A 13,367-nucleotide genomic window follows, 5' to 3' on the forward strand; every position below is an offset into this window, starting at 1 on the left:
TCTATTCTCTTGTGTTTTGTTATAGAAGCCCAATAGACTAAGGAACTAGCCAAGATAAGCTTTCTGATTTTATTTTCCAGTTCCACCATTTCCTAGATAGATCATTTTTGCCAAGTCACTTAATCCTTCATCCTTAGCTATCCCATCTGTAAATTTAGACAAATGAATGTTAAATGGATAACACATGTCAAGTATAAGCTTAGCCTTGACACTTATTTTCCTGGTACTTAAGCACATAAATCTAATTGTAGGTGTTGCTCTTAAAATAATTAGTAATATGAAATGACCCCCAGTAGTAAATCAGAGGTATTTATTATATGTACTACTTGAAAATCAATAATTTTTACATATGAAACTGGCTATTTGACCTAAGTTAGTTTAAAACAATTGCACCAAAATAGCTATGGCAAATTTCCTTTATCTCTCAATAAGAACCTTAGTAAGTCTTTCATAAAAGGAAATAGTCTAGTCTTTTATGAATAATGTTTGTGAACAGGAAAAATTTTAACTGAATTAGTCTTTCTTTCAACCATTACTGTATTTCAGCTAAGATTGAAAAACAATGTTCATCACATCAGGGCAAGGCAATAGGAATTAAGAAGAGTCCAATGTGTTTAAGACTTTTTGCTGTATTTTTTTACATGATCAAGAAAGTGTTGACTAGACTAGCTTCTTCAGTGTACAGTTTCACTTAACTGTTCTATTTATTAATGATCACCAATGACCTCTATAATTTAGATGTAATGGTTAAACAACCACTTTTTGCATTTGAACTGAAAAAAGAATTAAGACATTCATTTAATTGCTAACAATTTTCCTCATTATATAAAAACCCTTTCTTATTACACAGTAACATAATAACAAATAAGTAAAACAGTGATTTTTGCTCATTTATTTTGAGCACTTTGTAACTCATTTTTCTCTTTAAAAGCCAAACTATGAATCCCAAATGGCCTCATATAACAAAAAGCTATTGAGCTGAACATAGTATATTTTCAATATTTTTAAAAGAATAAATAAAAGAGATCGTGGTAAGAGTTTAGGATAAGGGAGCTCTTTCTCTTTCTCCTATCCTATTGTATCTTTGTAATAATGTGGTCAACCAGAACAATACAAATCTATGCAACAATTTAGTCCTCTTCCTTTTGTCTTCCTCTCCCTTTCCAGATTTGTATATTCACCTCCATGCATAATCTTCTTACTGTATTCTTGGAAGTGACTTGTAATTACAGATTGGGATAATAATTTTGTCTTTCTGGATGAAAGGGAAAGAAAAATGTATGATATACATTAGTCTTATTCTGTGGTTTGACTACTAGCTACTCTGAAGCAGTTCACAGGGGACTAACTAACATGGATTTGATTAGAAAAATCTGGGGTATCAAGAAGGTCACATAATTTCAGGAAACTTCCTTTTGAATTAAATCCAAGTGATTTTTTTCCATAATTGTACCTATTCAAATTGTGGAGAGACAGGGTGAAAGAAAACATAGTCTTAACAGCTATTAAAAAAAAAAAAAAANATTCAGGGCGCCTAGGTGGCTCAGTCGGTTGAGTGTCTGACTTCGACTCAGGTCATTATCTCGTGGTTTGTGGGTTCAAGCCCGTGTCAGGCTCTGTGTTGACAGCCAGCTCAGAGCCTGGAACCTGTTTCGAATTCTGTGTCTTCCTCTCTCTCTGACCTTTCCCTGCTCACACACTCTCTCTCTCTCTCTCTCTCAGAAATTAAAAAAAAAACCAAACACACATTAAAAAAATTTTTGGAGTTTGGTTCCAGCCTATGTCAACTACCTCCATAGACTGGGTGCATATCCCAGAGGGTACTCTAAGAGTTAATTAGCTTCTTTAAATGTGAATATGTGCTAAATAAACATATGACAGGTTAAACTCACCACTGGAAAAAAGAAACTTGATTTGGGATGAGGGAGTGAAAATAGTTATAATAGATTATTGAATGTTTTTCATTCTTACTTTGGAACAATGAAAAGAAAACATCCTTAAGGCTTAAGGGGCATATTCCCTTGTATATGCTGAAAGAGGGCGTGAAGAAGGTTAAAAAAAAATTGTAAGAAGCCAATAGAATACTGTGATCCATAACCAGTTACTGGAAGCGGGAGGCTGAGTGATAATGAAGCTGAACCATATAATAATGTATAGCAAGGCTCTGTGGCTAGAAAAAAGAAAGCTAATCTTTCAAGAAAGGAAATAGGACACTGATCTTAGGAGGCAAAGAGCACTGTGGTATAGAAAGAAATAGACGAGACTAAATAATGAGGTGGACTTGTCCCAGAGGAAATAAGTCAGAAGGAAGAGGAGGTGGGTAACATTAATGTTGTAGGTAGACACTATAATACCAAACCAAAATTGCTGATCCAACCGGAGAGGCAGAGACATGATGAAGTCAAAACTTCAAGGAACGATCAAAAATAGGGTAGAAAAATTTACAGCTATAAGATAATAAGCTAGTCATAAAGTGCTATTTATCAGGTTGAAAAATAAAAAAGACCACAGTAAAATGTTGAGGAGGTAAACCAGAATAGAATGCCATGATATATTCAAAGTGCTAAATGGGAAAAATATGCAGACAAGAATACTCTATCCAGCAAGGCTTTTATTCAGAATAGAAGGAGATATATAGAGTTTTCCAGAAAAATAAACAAACAACTAAATTAAAGGAATTTTTGACTGCCAAACCACCCTTGCAAAAAATATTAAAGAAGACTCTAAGCTAAATAGACATGATTATATCTGACAAACTAGATTTAAAAAAAAGACTGTAAAAAGTGATAAAGAAGGGCACTATATCATAATTAAGGGGTCTATCCTTCAAGAAGATCTAACAATTATAAATATTTATGCCCCCAACTTGGAACACCAAAATACATAAATCCGTTAATAACAAACATAAGGAACTCATGGATAATAATATAATCATAGTTAGGGACTTTTTTTTAGTAAAGAACTTTAACACTAAACTTATAGCAATGGACAGATCATCTAAGGAGAATATCAACAAGGAAACAATGGCTTTGAATGACACACTGGACCAGATGGACTTCAAAGATATATTCAGAACATTTAATCCTAAAGCAGCAGAATACACATTCTTCTCAAGTGCACATGAAATATTCTCCAGAATAGAGACAAATATAGACATACTGGGTCACAAATCACTCAACAAGTACAAAAAGATTGAGATCATACCATGCATATTTTCAGATCACTATGCTGTGAAACTTGAAGTCAACCACCACAAAATATTTGGAAAGCCCAAATTCATGGACGTTAAATAACATCCTACTAAAGAATAAATGGGTTAACAAGGAGTTTAAGAAGAAATAAAAATACATGGAAGCACATGAAAATGAAAACACAACAGACCAAACCCTCTGCGATGTAACAAAGGCAGTCATAATAAGGAAATATGTTGCAATTCAGGTCTAGCACAAGAAGCAAGAAAAGGTCCCAAATACACAGCCTAAATTTACACAGGCGGAGGTAGGAAAAGAAAAGCAAATAAAGTCTAAAGCCAGCAGCAGAAGGGAAATAATAAAGATTAGAGCAGAAATAAGTGATATAGAAACAAAAAATATAGAAACAAAAAATAGTAAAATGCAAACAATTATAAGAGAATACACCAGAGAAACACAATTATAAGAGAAACCATTAAAACTTTTATGCCAAAAATCTGAGCAATATGGAAGAAATGGATAAATTCCTAGAAACTCACAAACTACCAAAACTGAAATGGGAAGATAGAAAATTTGAACAGGCCCATATCCAGCAAAGAAATTGAATGAGTAATCAAATATCTCCCAACAAACAAAAGTCCTGGGAAGGATGGCTTTCCAGGGGAATTCTACCAGAAATTTAAAGAAGAGTTAATACCTATTCTTCTCAAACAGTTCCAAAAAATGAAAATGGAAGGAAAGCTTCCAAACTCATTACACAAAGCCAACATTGCTTTCATTCCAAAACTAGATGAACACTCCACTAAAAATGACAATTACAGTCCAATATCCCTGATGATCATGGATGCAAAAATTCTCAATAAAATATTGGAAAATTGAATTCAACAATACATTAAGGAATTATTCACTGTGATGAAGTGGGATTTATTTCTGGGCTACGGGGCTGGGTCATATTCACAAATTGATCAATGTGATACACCACAATAATAAAAGAAAATATAAGAACCATATGATCATTTCAATAGATGCAGGCAAAGCATTTGTCAAAATACAGAATCTATTCTTGATAAAACCCTCAACCGTGTAGGGATAGGTAGGACACACATCAACATCATAAAGGCTATATATTGAAGACCCACAGCTAATATAATCCTCAATGGGGAAAAACAGAGAACGTTCCCCCTATGGTCAGGAACAAAACAAGGATGTTCACTCTCACCATTATTATTTAACATAGAACTGGAAGTGTTAGACTTAACAATCAGACAACAGAAAGAAATAAAAGGCATAGAAATTGGCAGGGAAGAAGTCAAACTTTCACTATTTGCAGATGACATGATACTCTATGTAGGAAACCCGAAAGACTCCAGCGAAAAACTGCTAGAACTAATACACAAATTCTGCTGCAAAGTCTTAGGATATAAAAGAAACGTGCAGAAATCTGTTGCATTTAGGGACACCTGGGTGGCTCAATCAGTTGGGTGTCCAACTTCAGCCCAGGTCATGATCTCATGGTTTGTGAGTTTGAGCTCCACATCAGGCTCTGTGCTGACAGCTCAGAGCCTGGAGCCTCCTTCTGATTCTGTGTCTCCCTCTCTCTGCTCCTCCCCTGCTCACATTCTGTCTCTGCCTCTCAAAAACGAATAAATATTAAAAAAAATTAAAAAATAAAAGAAATCTGTTGCATTTCCATACACCAATAACAAAGTGTCAGAAAAAGAAATCAAAGAATAGATTCCATTGCAATTACAACGAAAACAATAAGATACCTACAAACAAACCTAACTAAAGAGATAAAAGATCTATACACTGAGGAACATCTGGACGCTNTTCACGGATTCAAGCCTCATGTTGGGATCTGTGCTGATAGCTCAGAGCCTGAAGTCTGCTTTGGATTCTGTGTCTCCCTCTCTGTCTGTCCCTCCCCTGCTTTCATCTGTCTCTTTCTCTCTCTTAAAAATAAATAGATATTAAAATTTTTTTAAGTCTATACACTGAAAACCATAGGACACTTATGAAAGAAATTGAAGAGGACATAAAAAATGGAAAATCATTCCATGCTCATGGATTGGAAGAAGAAACATTGTTAAAATGTGTACACTACCCAAAACAATCTACACTTTTAATGCAATCCCTATCAAAATACCACCAACATTTTTCACAGAGGTAGAACAAACAATCCTAAAACTTGTAAGCAACCACAAAAGACCCAGAAGAGCCAAAGCAATCCAGAAAAATAAAAACAAATCTGGAGGTATCACGATTCTGGATTTCAAGGCATATTACAAAGCTGTAGTCATCAAGACAGTATNCAGAAACATCTGGATGCTCAGTTGAGCATTTGACTTCAGTTCAGGTCATGATCTCATGGTTCACGGATTCAAGCCTCATGTTGGGATCTGTGCTGATAGCTCAGAGCCTGAAGTCTGCTTTGGATTCTGTGTCTCCCTCTCTGTCTGTCCCTCCCCTGCTTTCATCTGTCTCTTTCTCTCTCTTAAAAATAAATAGATATTAAAATTTTTTTAAGTCTATACACTGAAAACCATAGGACACTTATGAAAGAAATTGAAGAGGACATAAAAAATGGAAAATCATTCCATGCTCATGGATTGGAAGAAGAAACATTGTTAAAATGTGTACACTACCCAAAACAATCTACACTTTTAATGCAATCCCTATCAAAATACCACCAACATTTTTCACAGAGGTAGAACAAACAATCCTAAAACTTGTAAGCAACCACAAAAGACCCAGAAGAGCCAAAGCAATCCAGAAAAATAAAAACAAATCTGGAGGTATCACGATTCTGGATTTCAAGGCATATTACAAAGCTGTAGTCATCAAGACAGTATAGTACTGGTACAAAAACAGACACCATAGATCAATGGAACACAATAGAAAACCCAGAAGTGGACCCACAATTATAAGGTCAACTAATCTTCAACAAAGCAGGAAGGAATATCCAATGGAAAAAAAAACTATTCAAGAAATGATATTGTGAAAACTGGATGGTGACATGTAGAAGAATGAAACCGTACCAGTTTCATACATAATACACAAAAGTAAACTCAAAATGGATGAAAGATCTAAATGTGAGATGGGAAGGGAGTGTCAGGGTGGCTCAGTTCGTTAAGCATCCAACTTCGGCTTAGGTCATGATCTCACTTTGTGGTTTTGAGCCCAGCTTAGGGCTCTGTGCTGACAGCTCAGAGCATAGAACCTGCTTCGGATTCTGTGTCTCCCATTCTCTCTGTCCCTCCCCCACAAGTGCTCTTTCTTTATCTGTCTCTCAAAAATAAATAAATGTTAAAAAAAATTAAATGTGAGTCAAGAAACTATCAAAATCCTGGAGGAGAACATAAGCAGCAACCTCTTGGACCTTGGTCACAGCAACTTCTTACTAGACACGTCTCCAGAATCAAGGGAAACAAAAACAAAGATGAACTATTGGGACTTCATTAAGATAAAAACCTCTGTACAGTGAAGGAAACAACAAAAAAAAAAAAAAAAACTAAACTAAAAGGTAGCCTATGGAATGGGAAAAGATATTTGCAAATGACATATCTGGTAAACAGTATCCAAACTCTATAAAGGACTTACCAAACTCAACACCCAAAAAGCAAATAATCCAGTTAATAAATGGACAGAAAACACGAATAGACAATTTTCCAAAGAAGATATCCAGATGGCTAACAGACATGATAAGATGCTTAACATTACTCATCATCAAAGTGATACAAATCAAAACCAGGATGAGATACCTCCTCACACCTGTCAGAATGACTAAAATTAACAACACAAGACACAACTGGTGTTGGAGAAGATGTGGAAAAAGGGAACCCTCTTGCACTGTTGGTGAGAATGCAAACTGGTGCAGCCACTATGGAGAAAAGTAAGGAGGTTCATCAAAAAGTTGAATATAATACTACCTACCCTATGATCCAGCAATTGCACTCTTAGGTATTAACCTAAAGGATACAAAAATACTGAGTCAAAGGTGTACATGTGTCCCAAAGTTTATAGCAGCATTGTCAACAATAGCCAAACTATGGAGACAGTCCAAATGTCCATCAACTGATGAATGGATAAAGAGGTGGTATATACACACAGTGGAATATTACTCAGCCATCAAAAAGAATGAAGTCCTTCCATTTGCAATGCCATGGATGGAACTAGAATGTGTTACGTTAAGCAAAATAAGTCAATCAGAAAGACTAATATCCATATGATATCACAAATGTGTGGAATTTTAAAAATGATACAGCCAAGCATATGGCAAAAGGGAGAAAAGAGGGAAACAAAGGACAAGAGATGCTTAATGATAGAGCACAAACTGAGGGTTATTGGAGGGACGTGGGTGGGAGCTGGGCTACATGGGTGATGGGTACTAAGGAGGGTACTTGTGATGAGCACCGAGTTTTGTATGTAAGCTATGAATCACTGAATTCTACTCTTGAAGGCAATATTACACTGTATGTTAGCAAAAGAAAAACTAAATAAAATAGTAAATATAAACAAAAAAATAAATAGATAGATAGATGTTAGAGAATAAATAAATGACATAGATACTAAAAGAAAAAACAGAAAAGATCAATGACACCAGGAGGTGGTTCTTAGAAAACATTATTAGAATTGATAAACATTTAGCCAGAGTTATCCCAAAGAACAAAGGACCTGAATAAAATCACAAATGAAAGAAAAGAAATCACAACCAACATCACAGAAATGCAAACAACCATACAAAACTATTATGAAAAATTATGAGCCAACAAATTGGACAATCTGGAAGAAATGGATAAATTCCTAGAAACATAAACAAGCAAACCTAATAAAAGAAGAAATACAGAACTTAAATGAGCAAGGAAATTGAATCAGCAATCAAAAGACTTTCAACAAGTGAAAGTCCAGGTCCAGAGGGCTTCACAGATGAATTGTGCCAAACATTTGAAGAAGAGTTAGTACCTATTCTTTTCAAACTATTTCACAAAATAGAAATGGAAAGAAAACTTCCAAATTCATTCTATGAGGCTTGTGTTATTCTAATACCAAAACCAGACAAAGACTACATTATAAAAGAGAACTATAGGCTAATATCCCTGATGAGCGCAGATACAAAAATTCTAATGAAATGCTTACAAACCAAATCCAACAGCACTTTAAAAGAATCATTCACCACGATAAAGTGGGATTTATTCCTGGGCTACAAGATTGGTTCAATATTCACAAGTTAATCAATGTGATACACCACATGAAAAAAGTGCAATAATCATATGATCACTTCAATACATATATAAAAAGCATTTGACAAAGCACAATATCCATTTATGATAAAACTCTCAACAAAATAGGTTTTAGAGGTAACATTCTTCAACATAATAAAGGCCTTAAATGAAAAATCTACAACTAATATTATCATCATTGGGGAAAAACTGAGAGCTTTTTCTCTATTTTCAGGAACAAGTCAGGGATGTCCACTCTCACCACTGTTATTTAAAATAGTACTGAAAGTCCTAGCCACCTCAATAAGACAAGAAAAGTAAATAAAAGGTATCCAATTTGACAAGGAAGAAGTAAAATATTCACTATTTGCAGATGGCATGATAGTCTATATAGATAACTCAAGACTCCACCAAGGAAATGCTAGAACTGATACATGACAAATTCAGTAAAGTCCCAGGAGACAAAATCAACATATAGAAATCTGTTGCATTTCTGTACACCAATAATGAAGCAGCAGAAAGAGAAATGAGGGAATCAATCCCATTTACAATGGAGTTAAAAACAATAAGATACCTCGGAATAAACCCAACCAAAGAGGTGGAAGACCTGTACTCTGAAAAGTACTCTGTAGGAAATTTATAAAGTACCTGCACTCTGAAAGAAACTAAAGATCACAAAAACAAATGGAAAAAAATTCCATGTTCATGGATTTGAAGAACAAATATTGTTAAAATGTCTATATTACGCAAAACAATCTACACATTTAATGCAATCCCTATCAAAATACCACCAACATTTTTCACAGAGGTAGAACAAAAAGAATCCTAAAATTCATATGAAACCATAAAAGAATCTGAGTGGCCAAAGCAATGTTGAAAAAGAAAAGTGAAGCCTGAGGACATCACAATTTTGTACTTCAAGTTGTATGATAAAGCTATAGTGATTAAAACTGTATGGTATTTGCACAAAACCTGACACATAGATCAGTGGAACAGAATGGAAAACCCAGAAATGAACCCATAACTATATGGTCAAGTAATATTTTGACAAAGCAGGAAAGAGTATCCAAAGGGAAATAGAAAGTCTCTTCAGGAAATGGTGTAGGGAAAACTGGACAGCAACATGCAAAAGAATGTAACTGGACCACTTCCTTACACCATACAAAAAAATGAAGTTCAAAATTGATTAAAGAACTAAGAAACCTAATCCTAGAAGAGAACACAGTATACTAACCTTTTTGACATCAGCCATAGCAACTTCTTTCTATATATGTCTCCTGAGGCAAAGGAAACAAAAACAAAAATAAACTAGAGTAACTTCGTCAGAATAAAAAGCTTCTGCACAGTAAAGGAAACAATCAATAAAACTAAAAGGCAACCTATGGATAGGAAAAGATATTTGAAAATGACATATCCAACAAAGGGTTAGTATCCAAAATATATAAAGAACTTATAAAACTCAACACCCAAAAAACAAATAATCCAATTAGAAAATGGGAAGAAGATATGAAGTGGCATTTTTTCCAAAAAATTCATAGAGATAGTCATAGACACATGAAAAGATGTTCAATATCACTGATCATCAGGGAAATCCAAATCGAAACTACAACAAACACTTCACACTAGTCATAATGGCTAAAATTATCACAAGAAACAAGTGTTGATGAGTTTGTGGTAGAAAGCAAAGTGCACTATTGGTAGAAAGCAAAGTGGTGTCTCCACTCTGGGAAACAGTTTGGAGATTCCCAGAAAGTTAAAAATAGAACTACCTTGTGACCCAGTAACTGCACTACTAGGTATTTATCCAACAAATACAAAAATACTAATTTGAAGGTATACATGCACCCCAATGTTTATAGCTGCATTATCAACAATAGCGAAATTATGGAAAGAGACCAAATATCCACTGACTGATGAATATATAAAGACGAGCAATGTATATATATAAAATGGAATATTAGTCATAAGAAAGAATGAAGTCTTGCCATTTGCAAAGATGTGGATGGAGCAACAGAGTATCAAGAGAGTATTTGTGCTAAGCAAAAGAAGTCAGAGAAAGAAAAATACCATATGATTTCACTCATATGTGGAATTTAAGAAACAAAACAAATGATCATAGGGGAAAATGGAAAACCATGAAACAGGTTCTTAACTATAGAGAACAAACTGATGGTTACTAGAGGGGAGGTGGGTAGGATGGGGATGGCTTAAACAGGTGATGGGGATTAAGGAGTGCACTTGTCGTGATGAGCATCAGATGTTGTATATAAGTGTTGAATCGCTAAATTATACACTTGAAACTAATATTACACTGTATGGTAACTAACTGTAATTTAAATAAAAACTTTAAAAAACACTTATAGTGAGCTATCACCTCATACTCATTAGGCTGGCCACTATATTTAAAAAAAACAGGAAATAATACAAGTTGGTGAAGATGTGGAGAAATTGGAACCCTTGTACACTGTTGTTGGGACTGTAAAATGGTGCAGTACTCTAAAAAAGTACTATGAAGTTTCCTTCAGAACATTAAAGATGAGATTATTATATGATCCTATAATCTTATTTCTTGGTATATATGCAAAAAGAATTGAAAGAAGGATCTCAAAGAGATATTTCCATATTCATGTTCATTGCAGCATTATTCACAAGAGACAGAATGTCCACCAGTGTGTGAATCAATAAAGAAAATGTGGCTTATACATACAATGGAATATTATTCAGCTTTAATTAAGAAATCTGGTTGTGTGCTACAACATAGATGAAACTTTAGGATGTTATACTGAGTGAAATTACTCAGCAACAAATAGACAAATATTGTATGAATTCAGTTATATGATGTATCTAACATAGTCAAACTTATAGAAACGAAATAAAATGGTGGCCACCAAAGACTGGGAAGAGTGGAAAGTGGGGAATTGTTCAGTGGATATAGAGGTTTAGTTTTACAAAATGAAAACGTTCTACAGATCTGTGGCACAAACATTTGAATATAGTTGACATTACTGAACTGTACACCTAAAAATGGTTACAATGGTGAATTTTATGTTTTTTTAAAACCACAATTTTTTTTTTAAAGAACAGCAGCAATAGCTTGAAAAACACTTGTGTGTTGGTATTTATGGGTTTACTGGACCTGGAACATTACCATGTTGTAAAAATATTTAAGCTAGTCTATTGGAGGATACAAGAACACATCTCAGTCAACAGGTTACCAGCCACCAGACAAGTAACAATCACCAGCAAATCTACCCAGACATGCATGAACCATAGCAAAAATCAGCTGAGCCTTACCCAAATCTTTAAAACCACTCACATGAAAACAACTCAGATTGATGACTTCCATATTTTTGAGCTAAATAAATGGTTATTATTTGGGAGAAAATATAAAACAGAAAACACTCAAAATTCTTCCATTTAGAGGGAACTAGTCATGAATACATGCAAGTTGTGTGTGTTTATGCACATAATAGTACTCTATCGTGCATTTGCAACCTTTATTTCTTTAATTCCAATGTCTTGGTGTGGGCATTTAGTTTTGTGTTGTTTTGTCCATTGAGGCATTTTTATTTAGACGTATGTATTACATCCCTAAAGGAAGAACCCTAGTATTTTCCTTACTGTGTGTTTTTGTCTTACTTCTGCATGGTCCATAATGCCATCTGGGGTTGTCAGTACAATAAAACCAAACTGGCAAGTTGGGAGTAGATTATTCTCCCATTTTTCTAGATCTTTGAGTTCTTCTACATTGAATCTACGGCTGATCACTCCACACTTGTTTAACTTGCATATGAGGTTCACAACAATTTTCCCAGCTTTGTGATCATCAATGATTTCAAATTTGCCCATACAACCATGCTTCATCATCACAGTTAGAAACTGGATTATGATTTTGGAGCACAACCTAATAAGAGCTTGGCATTTGCCTCTATTTTCAACATTTTTATTGCTCTTGAGAGCATCTGCCAGGACATTAATGCGCACCATTAGGGAGGCACAGAAAGATGGCAGAAAGAGCTAGTTTGTTTTCAATAGTGTGATATTGAAAATAGCACTGAGATGAGCACTTTGTGAATGTATTTTATAAACAGCCATGATTAATTTCTTCGGTCAAATTTTTAGACTTTGGATATATGCATGCAAGTTATGTAAGTTACTCAGATGTTCTAAAAGCATTAAGTGAATTCTTTTTAAAATATGGGCAGTGGATTTTCTTTCCACATTTGGTCACTTTTAAAAGATGTAGCACTGTTTAACTGTAATCTCATTTGAGAAGACACTGGAGCAGAACCCTCTATGAAGGGATGTAATAAAGCATAAAGAATCCTATGTAAAACTGTTTATGGCTGCCTCAAGAAACAAGCCACACTACAGATGGTGGAGAGTCCCAAATACAGCTATGAGTAGGGAAACAAAATAACCAAACACGGAAGAAGAGAAACCAAGAGACACCATTCAAAGAACACTTTCTGAACAGATAGGCCCTGAACAGTCAAAGAGCCCCCTCTAATACAGCAGAACTCACAGGGACAGAGTGTACAACAACTTTCTAAAATTAACAAGAGATAGAAAGCTAACCAAAATGACAAAACAGAAGAACTCTCCTCCAAATAAATTCCAGGAAGAGATGACAGCTAAAGAACTGCTCAAAACAGATATAAGCAACATAACTGAACAAGAATTCAGAATGATAATCATAAAATTAAACGCTGGGCTTGAAAAAAGCATGGAGGACATCAGAGACACTATGGCTACAAACAATATGGAACTTAAAAATAGTTATGATGAATTTAAAAATGTGATAAATGAGATACATAATAAAATGGAGGCGTCCAATTCACGGATTGAAGAGGCAGAAAGGAGAATAAGTGATTTAGAGAATACAATTATAGAAAAAGAAGAAACTGAGAAAAAGAGAGATAAACTGATCCAGGAACATGAAAGAAGATTTCAAGAC

At 34.6% G+C, this 13,367-nt stretch overlaps 1 pseudogene; it reads right to left on the bottom strand.

The window, feature by feature from the left end:
• Positions 1-12,001: 12,001 nt before the first annotated feature.
• On the bottom strand, positions 12,002-12,400 carry LOC144236308 (small ribosomal subunit protein uS8 pseudogene; annotated as a pseudogene).
• Between the last annotated feature and the right edge of the window lie 967 nt (positions 12,401-13,367).

Source organism: Crocuta crocuta, unplaced genomic scaffold, assembly GCF_008692635.1.
Source record: "Crocuta crocuta isolate KB4526 unplaced genomic scaffold, BGI_CrCroc_1.0 scaffold86, whole genome shotgun sequence".
NCBI classification, from domain to species: domain Eukaryota; kingdom Metazoa; phylum Chordata; class Mammalia; order Carnivora; family Hyaenidae; genus Crocuta; species Crocuta crocuta.